Source organism: Phyllostomus discolor, chromosome 5, assembly GCF_004126475.2.
Source record: "Phyllostomus discolor isolate MPI-MPIP mPhyDis1 chromosome 5, mPhyDis1.pri.v3, whole genome shotgun sequence".
Taxonomy (NCBI): domain Eukaryota; kingdom Metazoa; phylum Chordata; class Mammalia; order Chiroptera; family Phyllostomidae; genus Phyllostomus; species Phyllostomus discolor.
In genome coordinates this window covers 44,216,523-44,242,368 of record NC_040907.2, presented here as the reverse complement: position 1 = coordinate 44,242,368, position 25,846 = coordinate 44,216,523, and the positions used below count along the sequence as shown (strand labels likewise).

Here is a 25,846-nt window from a genome sequence, read left to right as displayed (position 1 = left end):
GCAAAGCTTATATTGATCACTTTAAGGATAATTTGTTTTCTATATTAATTCATTTTGGAGAGCAATCTTCTATAATTTGTAACCAATAGTCTTATACTAAAACATAACTAGATCTTTCTTGAAGACATCATTAAGAACATGAGTTACATGAAAGTGTTCCATTATAGTGGCTACCCAAAGAACAATGTTGGCGACCACCCTGCCTGGTATCAGAAGCTGTAACCCCCGCCAAGGCTAAGGTTGAGGGAGTGGCCTTGGACCATAATCCAGCAAGGAGACAAAAGCTTATCTCCCTGGCAGGAGCGCTGCTTCTGCTGCTTCATTCATAACTGAACCCCAATGCTTGGTCGGTTAGCCAATGACGGGTAAGATTCCCCAAGGGTGGAATGACCTAAGACAGGCACGATCACGTGGGACGCCCCCAAGAAAGGACTTTGGGGGCTACAGCAAAAGGGGGTGATGGACCCTCGCCCCTCGGCTTTGACTAGCCTGAGTCCTCATCTTCCGGGAGAAAATCTCCTTATCTCTTGGTTGCCTTAGTTCCCTTGCTCCACCTAAGCCTGAAACAATGACAGAGGGTGGTGCAGTTCTGTGCTGAAAAGGGTGGGTTCCCCAGGTGATCACGCCTAAGAAAAAATACGTAAAATCCTGTGAAACCTGCTTTGTTTAGAATGTTCTCAGATGAATGATAAGGGTCCAAGGAAGAAGTAAGTTTGTTCTTTAAAGTTTGACAGCTCTTTGACCCTGACTCAAAATAGGCTTCCTTGTTATCTATTGTTTGATCCTTACTTCCTAGCAATGAGTAATGAGCTTTACCTGAATTCTTATGCAAACGAAACCAATAAAAAAGCCTCCCGGGAGGGGGAATGGGGCACTTTCCCCACCAGAGGGAGTGGCCATTTTGCTCCTACTTCCCCACAGGACCCGGTTGTCTCTGTGTATGTTTTTCTTGTATGTTGAGGAGCCATCCACAGCGTTCCGTGCCCACTGCAGGCAGGGGGGCACGTGACAGAATGATTTAGGAATATTAGTATATAGGGTATATGTGTGTATTTGTGCATGTGTCTGTATATACATAAACAAATGTGCATGCATTTATATAAATATATGTACTAATATGTATATCTGTATATATTTATATGTGTGCATACATATGCAGTACATCATGTTTATTTTTACATTGCACACATACACATATATACACATGTGTGTGTATATCGGGGGAGAGTGTCTCAATCTACCAATTTCAACCTCATATCTGCTCTACTTCTTTGTAATGTATTATTATTATTATTATTATTATTGATCCTCACCCAAGGACATGCCAATTGATTTTAGAGAGAGGGGAAGGGAGGAGGAGAGAAAGGAAGAGAAACACTGATATGAGAGAGAGACATTGATTGGTTGCCTCTTGTAAGTGCCCTGGCCAGGGACCAAATCCACAACCTAGGCATATTCCTAGGCATATGCCCTGACCTGGAATCGAACCTGCAACTTTCCAGTTTATGGTCGACCTGTCAACCAACTGCGCCACATCAACCAGGGCTCTGCTCTACTTTTGACAGTGCCTCCATGTCTTCTCTCACCATTCAGCTTGCCAGCTAACACTCCTCACTGAGTCTACTTTCTAGACTCAAGCAGCTGTCTACCAGGAGTTTATTTGCTGCTCTAGAATGAAAAATCAGACTTGTGTATAAGTTGTTAGGCTTCATTGAGGGTGTGTTCCAAGTATAAAATTCATGAACTTCCATGATTTTGAACTTGATAAAACCTACTTTGGACAACTGGAGGCTGGTTGTGCCTTTTACCTAGTGCTAAGATATATTCCTAAATGAACAAGCAAAAAACCAAAACTGTAGATATGTGAAGTCTAACTAGAAATGACTTTATAAGAAAAACACAAATCTGACTTTCTCAGTTCCCATCTCACGCCAGCCTACCTTATGCAAATAGATTGTGATCACCTTTATGGCAGCACTTGAAATGTTTGAAAAATGTTAGTCAGAACTGTATCGTGATGACAACCATCAGGGAAAGAAAGATAAGAGTGGAAGAGAACCTCCTCAGTCTGCATGTTGTCTGTCTTAAGTAGCCTGCATGGGCCACTAAAGCCTCCTCCAAAGCTGGGATAAGCCAGAAAGGAGTAGGTCAGTGCAGTTATAATCTGTTAGGACTTCTAAGCAGTTGAGGCTTAAGCCCCCAGATGCTCACACCTCCTCCCCCCATGCTCAGTGAACCCCCTTGGACAACACTCAACTCCCAACTCTTCTCTTCCTATGAGGAAGGAGAGTGTCTCTACATAGCACCTAAAGGCATACCCATGGCTGAACCTACAATGACAATGCTTAAATAATCTGTTTCAAAGTTGGATGACACTTCAGAGTGGTTCTCAAAATTTAACATGTATCAGAATCAACTGAAGTACTTGTTAAAAACACTGCTGGGCTCCCACCCCAGAATTTCTGATTCTCTGGGTCTGGTAAGGGAGGAGAAATCTAGTAAGTTTCCAAATGATGCCAATGCTGTTGGTCTGGCTACCACACGTGTAGAACTTCTAATCCAGGTCAAGCCCTTATTTTAAAGATGAGATAATGAGACACTAGAAGGGTGACGTGATTTGGCCAAAGACACGGAGTGGATGAGGGAAGTAAAGAGTCCAGTCCCTCTCTCCTGTCTCAGGTTCAGGGAACTTCCCCTCACAGAGCACCTCCCTCGGGTTCGATGGGAGGTGTTCAAAGAATGTCTATAAACGAAGATTTTTCTACTTATGTAACCTTTAAAAAGTTCATCTACATTATCTCATTGGACACTCCATTACCTCTGGTGAGGCAGGCAGAGCACACAGACTGATGTCCCTATTTTAGAGATTAGAAAACTGAGATGCAGAGCTGTTAAATAGTATATCCAAAGCCACCAAGTTAGTTAGGTACTAAAATGGATCGTTGTCATGCAGGGCATGGTCTGAAGTCCTTCAGGACGGACATCCCCAGAAGTCTGTTAGAAATGCAACATCTCAGACACACCACAGACCCACTGCCTCCAAATCTGAAGTTTAACAATATCGCCTGTCAATCATATGCACACTAAAGTTTGAAAAGTGTTGGTATAGATAAGCCTAGAAACCAGGTCATCTAATTCTAAGATCGATGCTTTTTCTCTCCTCTTATCTCTCCCACTCTGAAAGTACTGGTCAGTATATTTTGATTAGTTTTTCAACATAGCCTAAGTAAGAAGTTAACTCTCACCAGGAAAGGACACTTAGAGAGTTTTGCCCTTAAAAAAATATTAAACTAGGTTAAATTACCTTTATTATGAGTCTTGGTAATTCCTCTGTAGTCATTTTCTTGACTGATGTATAGACCCCTATGAAATGAATCCTCTGAGAAGAAGATGGAAAAAAAACAAGACAGTGATCAATGGATTCAATTAGTTACAGTATAATTCCACCAAGATGGAAAAAGATCAAGATGCAATGCAAGTACTCCAAGGTGGCTAAAATACTTTACCCAGAAAGCACACCATTTCTTTCCCACATTCTTCAACTATTAAGTTCAGGAAAGCACAAAACAGCTGCTCCTAAGACACCTGGGAAAATAACCACAATAAATGCAAGGCTCCTCACAACTGGAAGTATTTAAACACTGTTTTAATGGTCTAGGCAAGACGACAACTGCATTTCTTCACACACAGAAAGTGTCACACAGACCAACTTCTCTCATGACGGCAAATAAACCCTTCTCACAACACAGAGTCAACCAAGGGTTAACTCAGTGGTTACTGTAAGACCACGCTTTTGAAACATGTATGCAGGTTTTTCCCTTCAACTTTTCAAATCAACTATTTCAGTCGAGATTCTTTGTTGAACAGAAAGTAGAATGCTGATGCAGTGCACCTATGAAAAGCTACTTTATTCGGCATGGCAAAATGTAAATCCAAATGACTTAACATATATCAATCCTAGCTATTTAAATGGATAAATATAAATACAAACACAGAAGGGTTTTATTTATTTGTTTTTGTTGTTTTGGGGTTTTTTTTTTTGCTAATTTCAGAATTGCTTTGTGCAAACACATGATTAATCAGCATAGTAACATTCCAATCATTAAAATTAATGCTCAGGACACCAAAACAATCATTTGTAACACTTTAGCAGGTCAGCAAATTAAATAACACCTCTGCAACACAAAAATTACTTTAGAAAGATGCACCTCTATTAAAAGGAAGGTTTCTTTCCAGTTTAAAAATAATGTGTTGAATTAATAAAGCTTATCAAGTGATTAATAGAATCCATAATCTTAATCTTATTATTTTCAAAGATGAAAAGGCTTTTCTGCCAAGAGCCAATTGTCTCCATTTGCTTAAGAACAATAAAATCTGATTGACTCTGATCTACCTACTCCATCTGAGATAATTGGGCGTGGGCATACCTTTAATTCTCCTTGTATTTCTTTATCAAGATACACAAAGCTGTTAGTGGTTTATCCCTCTGAAACCTGGGGATTCGTGTAAATAACTTTTAACAGTGGGATCGCACATAACAATTTACAGAGCTCTGTGGCATAATGCAATTCAAAGTTGTTCTTGATTTAAAATGTTTAAAGTCCAACCACAGTGTCAGTCTGCCCAGAGAAATCTCTTATAAAAGTTTTCACACTCTGTTGGGTTAAGAGACAGTGGGTATTAATCCTATGGCTTCTACGCCAAGCTTCCTTTTTGTGGTCAGCAGAGAAGCTATGTGGTTGGTCTGAAGGAGTCCAAAGTCTCTTTTCTGTGTTAAAACAAGGGAAAGTGGGCCGGTTACAGAGTAAAAGAAAAACCACAGCCAGCTCACTCTGCTGTAGCTTTTCCCTTAAATGTGGCCTAGAGCTATTCTGCTTTCCAAAAAAAGGTTTAATTTAAACCATACACAGTGCTGCAGGCTGCCACGTTTCCAAACTCGACATTCCTTTCTAATCTGCACACTTCAGAATCCACACACTCTTTCCAGTGGTGTTCAGACGAGCTTTAATAAATAAAATATCGCTGCCCATCCATCACTTAATTTGATAATAATACACCCCTTTTCCCCCTTCCTCTATTGATGTTATTCTAAGTGCTTATTTGAGTGTGTTCAACTGTTGTAAACATCACCTCTAAAAAATCAGTCTGTTCTCTTTTGGAAAGTGAAGGGAAGGAAAAGGGGAACTGGAAAGGAAGGAAACTTATGAACGTTAGCAAGTGGTCCAGAGCGAGGAAACCACCACTCTGTGAAGAGATCGCATACACTGAAAATAGCTTATTGTCTTTATATGTCAAAATAAAAAAAATTAAATTGGTTTGTTTTTTCCTTGGATCTGATACTCGAATCTGTGCTATCACTCACAGCACCATAGGAAAGACCACAGCCACGCTAGCTCAGAGCTACAGAACAGCCACATGACCAATCCAGGTCTCTCTGGTTATCAGTGTGGGCTGGTGCCGATCACCACGCTGGCCAGAGTGAGCAGAATGAATGCACCCCGGTTGGAGCGCTTTAATTTTTTGCCGCAGTGTATTCACTGGTACGTTCATTAGGAACGCCAACCCCAGCGGGAAGTCCGGCGCACGGTTTTCTCTGTGAGTTGCCGCGCTCTATTATACGTGACACTTGTCAATTAAAGAGGAAGCCCTTTTAACGCAAACTGAAGTTAAGCCGGTACTTTCTTCAACAGCTGATTTACCGCTGCTGTTATCGTCCAAAAGGAAGTTTGTTTTAGAACAATGATAGCAGGAGTAATCCTCCTATTTCAGTAGTGAGGGATTTAAGCACATTCAGGGCACTGGGGACCAGTCAAAAGGGTCCTTTCAACAAAACTATGTATTTTCAGTAGTAAAAGGAAGGTCTTACTGATGGGATAACTGCCAAGATCAGACAATTTTTCAGCCCAACAGTTTAGAGAATATCATTTTAAACTACCTGGTATAACACAAATGGGGCACAATAAATCAAGACAGTGAATTCTCTATAGTCAGTAAAATGCTCTCCCAAATAATGGAATCCATTAATAATGATTGTTGCCCCCGTGACTTTGCCACAAAAGTAATGCCCAGTGCTCTCTCTCAGGGGTCTCTAAAACACACACACCAGTCCCACAACAAGAACACAGTCACAGAGCGGCAAATGAGCGCAGATTCCAGTGAGATCGCAAAGTGAAAAGCCTCTATGTAAGAGGGGCGCTGTTCAAAACGTATTTTAACTTGTAATACACACTTTCCGTATCTGCAAAATGGGGCTTAGAGGAGATGATCTCCTAGGTCCCTTCCAACTCTATGAGTCCATAAGGGTTTAAAGTTTTCTCAAAGGTTTTAATCCTTAATGAACTCACTTCAGGACTATCACCAGCACACACATAATAATTAATGCTAATAAGTGTCAGTGAAACTTTTGCAATGAAACTTTAATTCGGATTGATCTGGAGGGAAAAGAAAACAGAGAGGGAAGATTTCAACTTTCGATTTTTAAAATCAAACAGCATTCGTTTCCTGAAAAACTGGAAGCTGCACGTTTGGACTGATGAAACACACAACCTCCTGGAAATGTAGGTAGGTGACCCAGTGTGTACGGACACTCTTAGGAAAGCAGAGTTTTAAACTCTTAAAAAGAAAGACTCAAAGCTCATGAATATATTTCAACTATGCCCTAGCTAATACTGACCATTAATATTGTTTATTCTGTGACCAACATGATGAATCCTTTGTGTTTGCTCCTCACAACAAGCTATTATTACCCCCATTTTATAAATGAGGAATCTGAGGCTTATGGAGATTTAAGTAACCTCTCCAAGGTAGGAATTGATTAAAGAAACAAGACAGAACTAAACCCAAATTAGTGGAACCCTAAGGGGCCCCAACTCTTAGCCACAATGTGGACACTGCTTCTCCTTGTTAAATTGTATCCATGTTGTAACCGGACTGAGCCCAGTGGCTGTCTTCAAAGCCCTTTACTTTCCCTTGATGCTCACTACTTGAAACACTGAAGGTCAGGCTTCAAGATTGGCCTATATGCAGATTACTTCTAGGCTATAGAGCTTTAATTTCCTCCATTTAAATGTGTGCTTTCAAATTCTCGATCTATAATATTCACCAACAGCCCAAGTTGAGATGAAAGAAAGGAAGGGTTCTCCTCAGCTTGAGAGGAGCCGAGTATTAAATTGTCTCCACTCTTTTTAGCAAAACTTCCAAAATGTTCTTGACTAAAGGGAGAAAATGTAGCAAGAGCCATGGGGTAAACTCATATTAGGAAGCTCTTTTCCTCCCATCCAATGTAAATACCAGGTTTTATAGAGACTTCCTTCCCTAAGCTGACCAGTAAGGAGACAATTTAAAAGACATGGACCACATATGTAGACAAACTTATTTGAAGCTCTGAGGACAGCAACTCTTAAAAGAATAAACTAAACACTCATCTGTAGTCCTTGGAATGTCACATGTCTAAAAAAGCAGAAAGATCTAGGAGCTATTTTTAGAATATTAAAACCTCAAATAGAAACTACACTTACCCATAAGACAACTGCACAGGCTTGCTAAAACATCAGCCAATGCATTACACAAAAAGTATATCATACTCTTAACTGCTGTTGGCTCATTTCTATCTACATACTCAGTTATAGACATCTGTTTGCTTTAAAAATGAGAAAATATAAATTAATTATTAACCAATGCAGTTTGTCTAGAAGGCAAAAATTTTCAAAACATAAAACAAAAAAAATAAGAGTTGATGTTCTTCATGATAAAAGAATGGGAAGTTAAAGAATTAGAATTATACTCAAGAGCATCCCCAGCTAACATGAATCTCAGACCCTAAATATAACAACAAAGCAAATGATCACTTTATAAACATAACTACAAGGAACAATAAACTCAGACCATGCAGGCAAATGCTTGAAGCAGGCCACTGATGCAAGGTACTGTCAGAGGACACAGTGGGGATTATGGCAAACTTGACAGCCCAGATTCTATGTAAAGGTGTTCAGATTCCCATGTTTGAAAACGCCATGCTGGCAGCCTTCAACTCCAAGAACAAGACTGACCAGCCAGCCCATTCGATTCATCGATCAGCAAACTTGTTTACAGAGAAGTAAAGTGACTTGTCTAAATTTACGGCCTGAATTCACCACCCCCACCTTAAACAACTACCCCAGGACTGGAAAAGAAGTTTCCTGATTCCCATCCCTCGGTACATTTACTGAACAAACCCAGTACTCACGCTGGCTGAGGCTCTCTGGTAAAAGCAAGGCAACCAAGACAAATGACTTAAGAACCCGTCCCTCACTCTCCTTCGAGTGGGGCCTACAGGCCAGGAAACAAACATTACAGCACTACAGCAGGAACGCTACAATGATTCTCTGTTCTCATAATGTCAATGAGAACACAGAGGAGGAGAACAGAAGTCACTTCAGGGGATGCAGTACTCAAACTTTAAAGTGTCCAGTATTTATAGACATGCACTACTATGTGATAATGTTTCTGGACTTTATTATTTCTTTCTTTAAAGAAACACATTCCACTAAAAGCGGGGGGAGGGGTGTCTCAGATCAGGACACTCTTAGAAAGTCTTAGCCCAGAGAAAAACTTTAATGGCCCAGTTATAAATCTTCTAAAATGAGAATTTGTAATAGAAATACTGACAGACCTTTAATGATGGCAGCACTATGGGGCTTTGTATAATAAAGCCCTTGTATTTTCAGTTTAGATCATTATTTATAGGATGCCTTGCAAAGGATTTCATTTGCAAGTGCCTGCCTGAATCAATGACTTTTACACAAGGAAAGGAAGTGCAAAGCACACCGTTTGAAAAAGCAGGGATTTACCTCCTGGGGTTCAGGAGGCCTAGGGACGAGGGGCTTTCAGGCAGTGAATGATGATTTTGACTCCTCCAGTTTGTATAAAAGGTTGAAGTTCAGTCTGGCACAGTGCAGCATTCCACGAGACCTGCTGCCTCTTTGAGCAGGCGATTAATCTCATGATCGATAGACCATATGATTAGGCACTAATAGCTGATAGGAGGAGAGAATAAACAACCATAAATTTGCTTTGTACTGAGTAATCCAAGTGTAAGCAGGGTCATTGAATGGTCACATTGGGTCATGTTACCTAAGGGGCCATATGGAATAAAAATGGAAGACACATACATTTTTAAAGATCTTCAATTATTATCTCAGGGTTATGGGACCAGGAAGGGGCTCTCTGAGAAACACCTATTAGTTTAGTATTCTGTGGCAACAGATGCAAAGGTTTCCATGTTCTGAGTGCAGAGGGCTGACGGCAGAGAGAATAATGCAACAGTCCCATTGTTGAAATGACTCCTCTGTAAGCACCATCGTCCACCGCCCTCAATATAACATGAGTGGCCTTGGGTGGTCTGTCACATCCATCCATGAAACACTGGGTTCTGTGGCTAGAGGACAAACTAAAGGGAAGCAGCACTTAGGATCCAGGACGTGACTGTGCGTGTCTGAATCAAAGCAATAGCTGGACTGTTTAATTGTGCCTTTGCATGCAGATCGCTGATCAGAGCTCGACGGCTGTTTCTCAGGGCATCGTGAACTTCCAGTATTGGGAATGGTAACACGACATAAAAGCTGGGATGCAGAAGGTCATAAATCTCATTCTTTTCTCCCTTTCTCTGGCTTCTTCCCTTTCTAAGGCTGTGACCCCCTCTATCAGCCTTTTGAAAGAAAGAAATCAGTCACCCCCAGACTAAAATGAAAACCTGGATATTTTCTCTTGCCTGTGACAAAATTCAAGAAAAATCTGCAAAATGTCTATTTTCTCTCTTAGGTGTATGCTTTTCTCCACCCAATCCTGAGCCCTGGGAAGCAAAAAGCCCTTAAACTCTTGCTATCAATAACCATGAAAAAGGAAAGGAAGATACTTTGTTAGCCTAAAAGGAACAGGCCAGAGAAAGTAATTGTTGGATGAAAAAAGAACATCACTGGCCTTGTACTGTGTTCTCAGCCCCACAGCAAACTACACAAATCTCTTTTCTTTGAAAACCATCTGGGAAAAAAAATACCTCCAATCACCCTCTCCACTTCTGAATTGTTCCTCCCAAACCCCATTATCCTCATCTCCCTCCCTCCTTGCCTTACTAATATGGCCTTTGTTAATTTCCAAGCCTTTAGGGAACAACTGTTCACAACCCTTCATTCTAGTCTAATTGTTCAATACTGCTGATAGCTCTTGAGCCAACAGAAGAGTATTTGATCGGCTCTTTGAGAAGAAAGCAGGCGCTTCAGACACCTTGGGGTTTGTTGGGCTAATTTTTGTCATCGTTAATTCTTGGGAAGCTGAGAAATTCATTCCCCATTCAGAGACAAGCATTATCAACACTCCTGAAGAAGTTCAGTGTTTGAAGCAGTTCCTGTAATCAAGCCATGTGAGAATTTAAAAATTTGCTGCAAAAATCCTTTCTTGGTTTCATTTATTCAAAGAGTTTTCACTCTTAGAATTTCTGAGCTGGAAAACTTTTTTGGCCAGTTAGAATTGTAGCATAAAAGGATGCCCCAAAATGTCAAATCACATGGGACACTCCAACATCCAGCCAACTCTCTGCTGACACTTTTTGGAATAATAAAAGCAGCCCAGCTGGAGCCACCCATATGAACTTCCAGGTAGGCCAGGCTCTTACCTGGGAAGAAGAAACAGCAGAGGGCCAGGATGGCCATCTGGTCCAGCGTGCTGGGCTCCCAGGGAAGGGTGCAGAGTGATGACAGAGGAGGACTTGGCAGAGAACACGGGGATGAGCAGAGCAAAGCCTTGACCCCAGAATATGGGTCAGTGTTCTTTCCTCTACCTCCTAACATGTATTTTTAAAAATCCTTTCTTAGTAATTAGTATCAATTTCTAGCCAGCTCTGAAATACATAGAACATAGGGAAAAAACATTCTCAGTTCCCTTCTTAAACACATCTGCTGAATTTTTCCCAGATGAAAAGAGAAAATCTCCTTTGTAGACCCACAGAAAGGGTTTAGATCTAACTCAGCCATTCCACCCTGGTTTGGTGGGTTCCTATAACCTTGTCTTCACTGATACTCTAGTGGGGGTGTCCCACCTGTGGCCTGTAGGCCATATACGGTCCAGGATGGATATGAATGTGGCCCAACACAAAGTAGTAAATTTACATAAAACATTATGAGATTTTTTGGTGTGATTACTCATCGCAATGTATTTAACGTGTGGCCCAAGAGAACTCTTCTTCTTCCAGTGTGGATCAGAGACACCAAAAGGTTGGACACCCAACCTGCAAGGATCTATACCCAACCTAGTTCATGCTGTAATAGTCATAACAATATCTACCATTTGTTGAACATCAGATATAGACTAGGGCACTAAAGAAAATCGTTTCAGCCCTAGCTGGTGTGGCTCAGTGGATTGAGCATCAGTCTGTGAACCAAAGGGTCACCAGTTCGATTCCCAGTCAGTACATGCCTGGGTTGTGGGCCAGGTCCCCAGTAGGGGGTGCATGAGAGGCCACCACACATTGATGTTTCTCTCCCTCTCATTTTCCCTCCCTTCCCCTCTGCCTAAAAATTAAAAAAAGAAAAGAAAAACATTTCAAATTGTCACACAATCCTATGAGTTAATATTGTTCCCCCATTTAAAAAAAAAAGCTGGGGTAAAGAAACCCAGAGAGGTTAAACTTGCCCAAAGTCACACAGCTCACCCACGGCACAGACCAGATTTGAATCATATTTGTCACAAAGGCAGATTAGTTTCCTACTGGATGGTGCTGTTTTCCACACTGGCTTCAGAATTGAAAAGTGTGATCGCCCTATAGTTCTCAAGAGTTAGTTGGTCCCAGTACTAACAGCTAACCCTTCTGGTTTACATTTTTCCAAGCACAAAAGCAATACAGTCTTACGTCATTCCCATGGATACCAGAGTTTTATATCACTAAGGCAATCAGAAAGAAGATGAGTCAATCTTAGCAAAAGCGCTAAGTATAGACTGAGGATATGGCTATGTGGGCAGAAAGAAGTAAAGTAGAGGAGACTAAGAATTTTTTTTAATCTGATAAAGCCAAAAAAAGGGACAAGGGAAAAAATTTATTCACTTATTCTTTCAGCCTCAGCAAATGTTAGCTAAGCACCTACTATGCACTAACTTTCCTAAACTGAATTAGAAAGAGAAGGGTTTAATTTCCCACCTCTTTTGGTCTCTTTGGACCTCTTGGTATCAGCCATACTAAAGGCAATTCATCATTGGTTCTACTTCATCATCCACTTTACCCTGATACCAATGCTCTGTAAACACAATCGAGTTGGCTATTGACTTGACTCTTTCAGTTTCTCTGACTATAGAGTCATGTTTGGCCTATTTGTAAAAGGACAGTATCAATAAAGTAGAGCTTGATAAATGTAATCCAAATGATTCCAGCAATTGACAATAACCCTCATTCTACTGGATAGAAGGGTCAGATACAGGTTTCAATGGTTGCCCTGACTGGTGTAGCTCAGTGGGTTGGGCAAACCAAAAGGTCACTGGTTCGATGCCCAGTCAGGACACATGCCTGGGTTGCAGGCCAGGTTCCCAGTTGGGGATGTGCAAGAGGCACCAGATCAACGTTTCTCTCATACATCGAATGTTTCCCTCTCTCTCTCTCTCTCTCTCGCTCTCTCTCTCTCTCTCTCTCTCTCTCTCTCTTTCTCCCTCCTGCTCCTTCTCTGTAAAAAATAAATAAAGTTTCTGAAAAAATAGGTGCACTAGTCAGTAGCTTCCTGTTGTTATCCAGAGGTTCACAGAGATATGGAAGAGAACCAGGCCTTCAATGAGACACCAGCAATGATGCCCCTGAAAAGTCTTCTAGAAGGTGCTAAATCATAAAGAACTGGTAGAAATTAGCCAAACAAAGGGGGCTACTGATGATTTCATCAGAGGCTGAGAGAATAAGTACAGAATTCTGAAGGCAAGAAAGAATGTGGAATATTTAGCATGCTACAAATGATGTATTATGGCTAGAAGTTGGTAGGTGGTAAAAAGAATAGAGAGGTAAGCAGGCACCAGTTTTTAAAAAAATATTTTATTTATTTATTTTTACAGAGAAGGAAATGGAAGGAGAAAGAGAGGGAGAGAAATATCAATGTGTGGTTGCCTCTCACATGGCTCCCACTGGGAACCTGGACTGCAACCCAGACATGTGCCCTGACTGGGAATTGAACCAGTGACCCTTTGGTTTGTAGCTCTCGCTCAATCCACTGAGCTATGCCAGCCAGGGCAGGGACCAGTTTTTTTAAGGGGCCTGGTAACAGTAACCATTCATTCATTCTATTAATTTCGCAAATGCTAGTAAGAACCTACTATGTACCAGGCATGATGCTAGACCCTGAAGACACCAAGATAGGTTAGCGATGTCTCAGGAAACCTATTACCATCATTCAATGATAAGCTGTACCTTAAGCAGCTGGTTAATGTTCAACATGTAACATAAACTGGAATGTGGTAAAATATCCCTTGCTTTTCCCAATCCACTTACTAAATAAAACTATTCACACCTGCAGGGGAAGAACTCACTTGTATTGGTTTACAATGAACATCAGCCAATCCCTTAGGATAATGTTGGAATCTTGCCCACTCATCAACATTAATTGCAACATATATAGATGCAACCTTATGTTGTCCCATTTCTCCAATTTCAGCCCTCACACCAAGGTATGTTCTTAATCCAACTGAAGTTTCAAGCTACACACCTTGGTGCAGCTGGAACCATAAAAATTTACATGGTATCAGTGAGCACCACTGGGTGAAAAAACAGATGAAAATGGCATGCTTTCCAACAACATAGAAAGCCCAAGTTCTATTTACAAAGAAAAAAAGAAACAGCCTGAATGTTGTTGGGCAGGGGGGGGAGCAAAATTATTTTCCAACAATGACCATATAGGACTCAGAGTATTTTTTTTCCACATAGTAAGATTCTATTTTTTTTAAATGGAAATAAAATATCTCAATTACCAGAAACCTTATTACATTAGAATAACCTTAAAAGTTATTAGGCCACAGCCCTGGCTGGTGTAGCTCAGTGGATTGAGCGCGGGCCTATGAACCAAAGGGTTGCCATTTTGATTCCCAGTCAGGGCACATGCCTGGCTTGCAGGCCAGGTCCCCAGTAGGGGACACATAAGAGGTACCAACACATTAATGTTTCCTTCCTTCTCTTTCTCCTTCCCTTCCCTTCTCTCTACAAATAAATAAATAAAATCTTTAAAAAAACACACAAGTTATTAGGTCACCAGAATCTGTTCTTTGGTAACTATAACTAGTTTTAGAACTTAGGGATTTACTAAATCATTCACCTTGATTTAGATCATTTTTTTTTTCAGATATTCAATACCTACCTGGTTTATGATAACACTGAGGAAGGGAGAGTGCATAGCTTCAGGATTATATCCACTTGAAAAGAACCACCATAATCTCCACTAACTCCCAGCCAGTCAGGTATCCCGACACTGTGAAATACAACTTAGGCAAGTCATATGATGGCAGTCCTTCCTGAACCCACTTGGCCACACTCCACTTCCAAATTTCAGTAAATAAGTAAATTCCTTGTTAAGGGAAATTAAATTGAACATGCATGAACACACGTTTTCAAATGTATGAAAGAAGAAAACCCATTCTTTAATACAGAAACTCTTATCAAATATGTTCTGTTTACCCAGCAGAAGCAGCACCTTACTGTAAAGAGCACACAATTTAGGAAAGTGGGGGAGGACACAGGGCAGTGGGCAACAATTGGCAACAACAGGTAAATACAATTTACAATAATTGCAACAGGAAGGATGCGATCATATAGTCATTTGCACACAATCACAAAAGAGGAGCATCAAACAAGACCAGGGGAGCCCAGGAAGGCTTCCTGGGAGAGGGTTTTTTGAGCTGAGTCTTGTAGAAGAAACAAGAATAACTGAGGTATTCAGGTAGCACAGACAATTGACTCTTGTCAATTTAGCAGTATTTGCATTTTAGAGTGTGTTGGGTTGGGTTTCACAGAATGGGGGACACTAAACAAAACCTGCTCATTGGCTGATGAACCCAGGGACCCTGGAATCTCTGACAGACTGTGGCTGGCTGAATGACTCCCCTACCCCACTACCAAGATGTCCATATCCTGATTCCAGATCCTGTGAAAAGGCAAAAGGAGTCTTGCAGATGTGACCAAGTTAAGGATCCTGAGAGGGGAGATTCTCCTGCATTATCCAGGTAGACTTAATGATGCGATCACAAGGTTCCTTATAAGAGAAAGGCAAGAGGAGATCTGGGAGAAGGAAGCAGAGGTTGAAATGATGCAGCAATGAGCCCAGGACTGCCAAACCGGCCTCCAGGAGCTGGAAGAGATGAGGAACAGATCCTCCCCCAGAGCCTCCAGAAGGAACCAGCCCTGCTGGCATCAGACTGGTTTTCAGACTTCCACCTCCAGAACTATAAGAAAATAAGTTTATGTTGTTTTAACCAACTAAGTCTGTGGTAATTTGTTGTAGCTGCCATAGGAAACAAAACACGGAGCTTGCAGTAATATGAAGAAGAATCATGTTAAATCAGCACTGACTTGACCCCATAAATCCGGGGCACCAGGATGTACCACAGCAGAGAAACAATGAGAGTGGCAGTGTTCATAACCGAAGAAGTTCAACTTCACACCTAAACTTTGAAACAGGTGCAAAACACTACAAATTGTGCAACTTGCTTGTATGGCTGGAAGTAAGCAACCATTCAGTGTCCGGGGAATTACAATTTGTGTGCCTCTGCCGCGTGCAGCCTGCCCAGCTCAGCTTCTGTGTACAACTCCACTCCAGAGACATCTAAATACACCCACGTGTGTGAAGGAGGAAGTCACCAAGTACCTGGAGGGCAGAGATTTTGTCCCATTTGCTCACTGCTGTATGGCCCAGCACCTAGAACAATGCCTGGCACATAGTAGGTGCTCCATAATATTTCATGAACTAATAAAAGTCTGGAGATGAAAGATAATTTGTGAATAACAACAAAATCTCCAGATAATCTGTGAATAACAACAAAATTTCATTTTTCTTCCAAAAGGTTATCTGATTGGCCAGACTCTGCAGATTTTGAGAAAACATCCTCCTCATAATTGTACTTTTCATTTTAGTCATACAATGTGACGTGCAATAAAAATGGCAAAACAAAAATTCAGAGAGAGTCAGTAAAACCAGGTTATATGGCAATATGTTAGCTCCATGTCCCCACTGCGCTTGAGGAAAGCATTAATTTTCTTGAGAGTTTTTCTCCTTGGCTGAGTGCTGAAATGGCACAAAACAAGCAGAAGTTTGATTCTCTTAGATTTACTATTAATGCCACCAGCATTTCAAGAATAAAATACCTACAGGCAGATATGAAGCCCCTTAATTAAATGAAATTTTATAGCCATATGAAATATTTCAAAGTTAAGGGCCAAGGAAAAGGCAACATCACACCTAGACAGGTGAGGATTAAGTAAGAGCTGTGGCTAAATCACATTTCCAAAAGAACCTTGTACATCAGGTATGCCTTGATGCTGGGTCTCATTATTCTGGTTTCTTCTGCTAACAATGGACAAAGGGCAGGAATTAAAGAGTACAGGCCTTAGGCTAATGGCTAACACAAAGGAAAATAAACATCGATCCATTTTCTCAAAGAATGTTCCCGGAGCACCTACCCTGTGCCAAGCCAAGAGCTAGATCCTAGAGATAGAAAAACAATTTAGTCATTGAGCACTTCTTTGCACCAAGCAGCTGCACTAAATATGAAGTGTGGCCCCATTACTATCATCTTCACTTTTACAATGAGAAAACTCGGGTTAGAGAGATTTCATAATTGTCCACAGCTCAGGTGGCTAGTGCTTGGCAAAGAATCTGAATCCAAGTACATGTGACTATGGGGCCCATATGCTTACATACACGTGTCCCAGTGTCTCTGCTCAGCGAGGACCCAGCATCTGGGCTTTACCCATCACTAAATGCCACCAGAAGGTCACACACACACACACACACACACACACACGGAGTAAATCTAGAGACAAAAGTTTTTCACAGAGTCACCCACCATTGGAACACAAAAATGGTTTTAAGCCTTCTAGAAGCTTTAGCATACATCAAGGTTGTTTAGAGGCCCTTCATAAAAACAGATTATTGGTCTTCAACCTCTGAATTTCTGATTCAGGGGGTCTGGAGTGGGGATCAAGGATGGGGGTTTCTAACAAGGCCCCAGGTGACATTGACACTGCTGGTCCAGGAACCACACTTTGCAAACTGCCCATACATGAATCTGCAATATAATCTCTTTAGGGCAAGATTCCCTTTTTGCTCATTGTATCTAGAAAAACACTTGGCACAGAACAGGTATTCAGAAAAACATTTACTGAATGAATAAATCTTCTTTGTACTTGAAAAACAGATAACCAACTTTATTAAAATTATACACAAACTAAGTGTAAATAGGTTCAGACTGGAGCCTAGGGTATCATCTCATTATGAAGGGTGTGAGACCTTAATGCATACTGTGACATATCCTTTGGCCACTCAGAGGCATGTGTCAGCATCTAAGTACTGTTACTGCAACATTTCTCAATCCTGGTGGTACAGCATATTGGAAAGAACATGGAATTCATGCTAATTCTATACTTATTAAGTACAGATTCCACACAGCTGATGCTCTATTACTAAGTGTCCCAGGTCAAGTTTCTGACCTGGTAAAGCTACTTTTCTCTTCTATAAAATGAGTTCTTGGGCCAAAGGGTCACTGGTTCAATTCCCAGTCAGAGTACATGCCTAGATTGCAGGCCAGATCCCCAGTAGGGGGTGCTCGAGAGGCAACCACACACTGATGTTTCTGTCTCTCTCTTTCTCCCTCCTTTTCTTGCTCTAAAAATAAATAAATAAAATCTTCTTAAAAATGAGTTTTGGGGAAGATTAACTATAACATATATGATATATTCAACTATGTGGGTAGCACATGGCTCTAATTCTTCAGTGGTAGCTATTACTAACTTCATCACACACATACCTCTGTCAGGGTCATCACAGAAATCTTGATCTTCATTCAGTAAATAGTCATTCATGCAACAATATTTAGCAAACATTTACAAGTACACCACTCACTCTGTGGGGTGTGTTTAATTCTCAGGTACCACATTGAGTAAGGGTTTTAAAAACATGCCTTCCCTAGATTTTTTTCGCCACCCCAAAAGGCTTGTTCTAAAAACCTTGGGAGGAGAGTTCCAAAACAGTGCTCTGGAAGAGCTCAGGGGCAAGAATCAACAAGAGTTACATAAAGAGGTGAAGCCAGGTGTGCCTCCTCTCTGAGGAGGCAGGGAGAGTGTTGAGTCAACAAACCTGCTGCTCTCAGGCCAAACAGTCCCCACAGAAGCAGTTCTCCTAGCAGGTGTGAACATAGCCGAAGAGAAGCTGCACTGTCTGGTAGGGACAGATGGGAGGTGCTAACCCAGGCTGTCTCCTAAATCCTTGGGACATAAGCAGAGACCTTCTTGATGTCATGAGAGTCTCATGTCTGTCTTCCATTCTCCTTACCTGAAACGCTAAAGGCAACATAAGCCGCCCCTCACTCCAGAAAACACTTCAGTAAAAGTGAGTGCATACTGGTGTATTTGCCTCCAGTTACTCTGTGAGGAAACCTAAAATTACAACTAAGGGAACCAGATAACAGAAAGCAACCTTTACAATTTTATATTCCTGTGTTCATTCATAATGTAAAAGACTTAGAAAGGTACCCATTTGGATTCTTGGGAACAGGAAAATCCCAAAACCATAGTTTACTATTTTCAAAGGAGTTTCAATCTGGGCAGAAATCAAGAATACTGTTCTTCAGGCTAAGTTTATATCCTGAAATATGCTTCTTGTAAGAAATAATTTTTAAAATGTGGAATCTAAAATTAAGCAAAAATAACATACAGTATGTTCAGCTTTGAAATTTGCCGGGACTCAGCCAAGTTTACCATAAACAGAAGGCAGAATTGTCTATTTTTAACTTTACAGCCCTTGGGTGATTAAAATTTTGAGCCATAATAAACAACTTTTTTATTCTTCACAACATAATTTCTCATTTGAAATTGCAGTCTTTTTTGTTGTTTAGGAGATACGGATTGAGCACTTCGTGTTTTCTAATTCTTTCTTACACACAAATTTCTTGCAGAGAATAAATGCATGCATTAGCATGCCAAAAGCACATATTTTTTTAAGAAGAAAAAGAAATGAAAAAGAACCTCACCAAGACCCAAAATGAAATTGCCTTCTCTTGTGTTTTAACTAGCAATTAGCACTTGGCCAGTTGCATTTTAGGAGCAAAACACAGTAATGGATCCTACCATTCTGCCTATATAAGTGGAATCACCCCAAACACCTCCTCATCACCCAGATTATTTGGCAATGTGGTGTGTTTGCAGATCTATCATGCCAGCAGAAAGTGTATCTTCCCACCAGGTAAATCAGTAGCTTCTGACACACCACTGAATTACATGGGATAGCTACTACTATCTTCTGAGCATGCGTATAGCGTTAACGAAACTATTTTGGTGTGGAAACCAAACGGGTCAAGACAAGCAGGTGAGGGAGCAGAAGGGATTCGGGGGCATATAGAATGTCAACATGCTGAGTCACACAGAACTTAACCTTCGCCCTCAAAACGGATGTGAAATTTTTCCCTCTGCTGTGCATATTCTTTTTCTCTGGCATCGCTTCCAGGGGTGTCTAAACCATTTGGCATCTCTGGGTTACACTGGAAGGAGAGCTGTCTTGGGCCACACATTAAATACATCACAACACAGAATCGCACACAAAAAAAATCTCATGTTTTAAGTGAATTTACGATTTTGTGTTGGGCTGCATTCGTAGCCATTTTGAGCTGCATTCGGCCCACGGGCCACAGGTGGGACACCCCTGGTTAGGGCTAAATACCTCAATACTCTTCAGAAACGAACAAGTTTAAAAGTCTTGCCTCCCTATCAAGAGCTATCGGCGGCTGAGTCACTGGAGATAAACTAAAGCCCGGTAGCACCGGTGCTGCCCTTGGGACAAGTGAAAGGTGATGTCCAATTGCTGGTCTGGATGAGAGGGTGCAAGAATGGTGGCAGTCACTCATTTTGAAACACAGCACGATAAGCAGGTTTGTTGGAAAAATAGGTCGATCAGTACAAGATGTTAACTCAGTTTTTGTTAGCCTGTTTTTTCATGTTGAATGTGGGTTTAGGGCTCGAGGGAAAGACCCTTCTACTTCTTTCTTCTGGAGCAACAGAAAATATCCCATCAGACCCTTAAATATTTAAGCTTGTTCTTAAAGACATTCTAAGGAATCTCTTCTCCAGCCTTTACAGCCACACTTTCCTCAACCATCCCTCCTATGATACGATTTCCTGATCCATTAGCATCCAGGTCTCCATTTTGTTGGCAAACCTCATAGCATTCTGTACCCAAAACTGGGCAAAAAAATTCCAGTTGTGGTCTGACCACAGCCCAACACAGTATTAGCTTTTGAAAACAGCAGTGTCACGCTGCTGGCCCCTGTTAATCTTGTGGTCAACTTACACTCTTGGGTTTTTTTCACATGAACGGCTGTCAAATTAGGTTTCTTCCACCCTTCCTTTGTATAATGAAGTTTCCACATCTAAATGCAGGATGCCCCATTCCCTAGCTTGTCTGCATTTAACAGAAAATGAGGATTTTCATCCCATTTTCATTTCATTCTTACCAATTCTGTCCCCAGCTTTGCCAGGATGCCCGGAGGTAATAGCCTTTTGGAATGAGCTTAAGTTTGTATCCCTTTTATCATGGGATTTTCCCTATCCCAGGATACTTAATAAACAGCATTTCTTTCCTACAGAAAATTTGTAAAGCCACTGGGGGGGGGAGGGGAGGGAGAACTGCACACACAGAACAAGACGATTTCTCATTAGTCTTAGAACAATGCCAATCTACTGTAAATTGTTTATTTTTTATTCTGGAGTATAAAATTTATGTTTTTATAATGCAAACTTAGATACTGTACACTGTGTTCCTCTACCCTCTCCCCCTCCCTCCCCCACAAAAGCCCAGCTAGATATTTACCAATGTCCTGAGGCAAGTAAACAATTTAGGTCTTTTCTGTAGGCAGTAGTAGAGAATGTTGATTGGATTTACTTAGCTATCAGTATATAGCAGGCTGTGTAGCCTTCAGGGCAGAGGTACAGAAAAGTGTAAAGGAAGGAGCTATATTTAAAAAAAAAGTACATGGGCCAATTTCTAGTACTTATCTCAGCCTTGCAGCCCCGCTGCCTGGCTGTCTTAGGGTCATGTAAGGATTTAGAGCTCAGGAAGTGAATGGTCTTGAGGCTTCTACCTCCCTGAATATTCCTATCATCATCTATTGGGTATGGTTCAAGTTCGGTAGAGACTAATGTCTGGATTTCCACCAGGTGATGGAGTTGCAGGGATAGCTACTCTTCTGCTCAGCCCTCAAACATACTGCTCTTAGCAGATAGCAAAGTTTTCTTTGTAAAAATACCTAAGAGGTATAAAAACAATCTTACACCTCAATGGAAGATGATAGGAGTAGAAATATGCTTAACCTGATGCTTATCAATGTTAGAAATTAGTTAAGCTCATTACATAGTCTTTTAAAGAAGAATGGGAATACATCTGTTTAGGGTAATTTAGATGTAGCTGTGCCTAAAGGCAGAAGGAAAGACAAGATCACTACCCAGTAATTGTCTGTGTTCACTAACAATGCGACCAGGGGCAGGCGTGAATGACTCAGAATTAAGACAAGAGAGAGAATTATGAAATCTCAAGTTTAGGGAATGCTGATTCATATCAGCTACCAACTCCCCAGACTAGCTTTCAGGAAAGGTATTTTAACTTCTTTCTTTACTTTCTGGTCTGTAAAAGAGATACTCAGGCACCTCTGAGAGGAAAGAACAAGCTCTTTGAATAGGAACATCATGGATTAAAAATGTCAGCTGCGGGCCACCTTGATCTGCAGAACCAACAAGCCTCACAGAGCCCTCTGGGAAACTGCCCAATCTGACCAGTATCCAAAGACACTGGGTCTCAGTAATCTCACCACGAAGGCCCCACAGGTCAGGTTCTGGGCTGTCCTCTGCAAACTGTTTTTCTTTTTATCATCAGAGTAACTAAATGAGTTCAGAGTTAGTTCTATTTTACAGATTAGGAAACCAAGACTCTGAGAGTTTAAAATGACTAAATCTTTATTAGAAAGCAAGAGCCCAGGTTTGACCACAAATCGGTCTGACCACAAAGACACCTTTCTACTTCTAAGAGAGTGGGGCCAAGGCTAATGAAATTTGAAAATAACTTTTGTTTCACTAAAAATAAATGAAAAACTTCTATTGCTCTTCAGTTCTCTGAAAGGGAAAGTTGCCATAATCACTTTTCTTTCTTTGCCCTAATCTTCGCTCCTGATTTGGCCTCTTTCTTTCCCCTCTTTCCCCTTTGCTCCTGATTTCCCCTCTTTCTAGGGGGGAAAAAGGAGAAAATGAGCTAACATTAAGAATAGACAGCACAATTTTTACATGCTAACTAATGAGTAATCAACATCTGTCACAACAGGAAAAGATTTGGGGGCTTCTATATTTCTTCCTCTGACTTGTCTAGCAATGCTGACAATACTTAGGCTTAAAGTCAGGGACAAGCAAAACCCCCTAAGGCTGAGGCAGGCACAGCTGAATCTACTCTCTTCCTCAGGCTGCACACCTGGAACCACCAGGGGAGCTTTAGAAAACACTCAAGCTCGATCCCTTCCCAGGTGATGCTAAGAGGGCAGCCAAGGCTGAGACCCTGAGCCTGAAAGCAACAGAACTGATGGTCAAACACAACACAGACGAATTCATGCAGAGATGAAAAGGACAAGAGTTGTGTGTCCCATGAACTTATGTGGCAAATCTGACTTTAAAAATGACACACATTTGCATCAGTTTTTCCATCTAGCTGCCCTAAGCCCACCCTGGATCCCAGCTCTGATTTTTCCATGGTCATGCACAACTCAGTCTTTGTATCTCTTTCTCCTTGTCTATAAAATTAGGTCAGTAATACCTACTTTGCAGTCATTTTCAAAATTAAATGAAATTTTAAAAGGTATACAAAATGCTAAGCACACAGCACTTAAATGTTTCAACCTTCTGAAACGTCTCTCCATTTGGCTGCCCTAGGCTCTAAACAAGTTATGTTGGAGTCACCATTCTTTCCAAAAACTGTAAGTTTCTGTCCTCTAGCATTTTTCCTTAAAATGATCTTGATCCATAAGATTGTGTGAATATTTACATTCATAATCCAATTCACATATTTATAGGGAAGTTCACTTGAAAAGACTAAGTGGAAATTTTTTAAATATGAGGCATCTATTTTTGAGCATCTATTATGTACCAGGTCTTATCCTAAGCATTCTATACTTATAATTTTACTTCATTTCATTTCATTCTTATAAAGCCCCTTTAGGAAAAGAATTATTTTGCTCATTGTATAGATGATAAAATTGGATTTCACAGAGGTAAAGTTAATGTGCACACACACGTATACACACAAAATTGCTACCGGGGGAACTTGCTAGGACTTGAACCCAGGTCTGTCAAAACTCCAAAGGCAGACAGGCTATAATTGTGTCTCCCAGTGTATAAAACACTTTATATATCAAGTGTATATGAATACTTTACATATAAAGTATTCATAAGATGTTTTGTGTATACTTGTGCACATGTCAAACTTTAAAAGATTTAAGTATAAACTATAGTTTTGTACTTAGAACAGTATCATAAAATGAATTTCTAAATCAATACTGAAATTGATCTAATTTCTATGTTTAGCCATTGAGAGGTTAATCTACTTCTCATAAGAGAGTTAGAAAGTTTCCAAAGCATCTCCTCCCCACCCCCAGGCCTTTTTGACTACCCCAGCTTTTTATTAGCCCTAATGTTGGTCGCCTTCCCAGGGCATCTACTGGTTTGCATGTAATTTGTCTAATTAAATTTAAAGAAGAGATGTTTCAGGGAGCACCATTTCATCACTTCCTCTCATACTCCATACTGTGGACTTTAATGAGGACCTAGACCCTATCTTAACTCAGCCTTAGTTTCAGCACGGATGAGCTGAGCTTGTTAAGACAGTCCTCAGTTGTCAGGAAAAATAGCTTTATTAAGGTCATGGAATGTCGAGAGTTTGATTAAAGCTAATCAAGGAAGAAAGCCAGGCTGCAGCATGGTGAATCAAGCCTCAGTGCATGTTTAACATAACTTAACCTAGTCTATCTGTTGAAAGCAGACATAAATAAGATCAGGTTTCTTAAAAAAAATGCATGGACAAATGCAGGCATATTACATGGTGTAATATATCTCCCGAGTTTCTAAGTTGAACAACTCTTTCAATAAGCAGCATACATTTAAAGCTGCACGAATGCAAGTGACAGGGGAAGGTTGTCAATAGCCTCTGTTATTTAAAAAACAGGCCATGGTGGGGGGAGGGGGAGTTTAAAATGTGTGACCTAGGAATATGTCTGGCCAGCAATGACACATAGGTATCACTGTCTTGTTAATCTGAAAGTTAGGTTCTGGCTTTATAAACCTCAGTGACTGTCATTTGCAAAAGTGTTGCTAAGGCATTCAACACTAACAATATTTTGGAAAGCTCTTAACTAGGGTTTACAGTATTGTTTTAGTTTTAAGAAAATTAACAGTAACAGCAAAGAATGGTAGAAATCTGGAAATCTGAAGAACTAGCTATAGTACTGACTCCAACCCATCACATGACCTTCCAAAAGATCCTTGGCCTGGGCTATCTAGGCCTCACTTCTTCCAAGAGACAAATGAGAGTAGACAGACTAAATAATCTGTTAAATTCTAAAAGTTCTACCATGCTATTAAGGTCTACTGCAGCCTTCACACTGTTTTCTTCCCAGCGTTAAGGCAATATGTTAATCTGAAGGGCCACCTTGGATTGTTAATCAATACTCAAATTTAAGAATCCCAGTTCAAAAAATAATGGTAGAGAATGAATGACTATAAAGCCTTGAGGGTTTTGAAAATAAAAGACAATTGCCCCGATGGGTTAACATCTTTTTTTCTTCATTAATACCTCTCTAATTTTTACTTTTTACCCTTTTTCCTTCCACATGTGCAGCTTTGGGATATAGTGTTATTAGAACATACACTTCTTTTTTAAAAATATCTTTATAGCTAATTCCAATGCACTAATTTCAGCTAGGCTCTATGTTAAGTTCATAATTATCAATCTGCAGTACTAACAATAAGTGCTTTAATTTAGTCATCAAAGAATTTGGAAGTGGTCGTATCTAAGAGCCCCCAAATCATGTTTTATTTTGTAGAGCTGAAACAGGTAAGAAGCTTCATGAGATATACGTACTCCAGTGTTAGAGTTCCACAGACTAAAAGGGACCTGAGAAAACAGGAGACCTCGCCTTCCACAACAGCCTGACTCACCACCTTTTTCTGATTTGCTGGAGGTAATGGAATACAGAGGCTTAGGAAGAAGACAGGAGAGCTGTGCATAATGGGATTTAAATAATCTGATTTTCCCAAGAAAGAAACTGAGAAGCAAAGAGATAAAGGATTTTCTGTACACACACACACACACACACACACACTTCTTTAAAGCACCTTGTAGTTTCCAAAGCACTTTTGTATCCCTTATTAGATATCATTTAATCATTATATTAAAAAAAAAGGCCAGGAGGGCAGGTACTATTATTTACAATTTTTAAGAAAGGGAGAAGCAAAGACATTAAGGGGCTTCAGTAACCTCACATGCTTTGGTAATGGCAGTGGCAGAAGTAGACTCCAGGTCTTCAATTCTAGTCTAATGCTATCCCTACTTACATTCAC

General features: G+C 40.6%; 1 protein-coding gene and 1 long non-coding RNA gene across 8 annotated transcripts in view; one reads left to right on the top strand and one right to left on the bottom strand.

Moving 5' to 3' along the window:
- Positions 1-25,846, bottom strand: part of NFIA (nuclear factor I A) — a 375,972-nt gene that overhangs the window by 288,145 nt on the left and 61,981 nt on the right. For 3 of the 7 annotated variants that reach the window (XR_004903533.1, XR_004903532.1, XR_004903534.1), the window contains exon 3: positions 3,305-3,379. The exons of the other annotated variants lie outside the window; for them this stretch is intronic. The gene's annotated coding sequence lies outside the window, so the exon portion shown is untranslated. The remainder of the gene's footprint in view (positions 1-3,304; positions 3,380-25,846) is intronic. 7 annotated transcript variants of the gene reach the window in all.
- On the top strand, positions 662-24,300 carry LOC118500963. Its single transcript, XR_004903538.1, has 3 exons — positions 662-673; positions 3,752-3,761; positions 22,853-24,300. It is a non-coding gene; the product is annotated as an uncharacterized LOC118500963 (long non-coding RNA).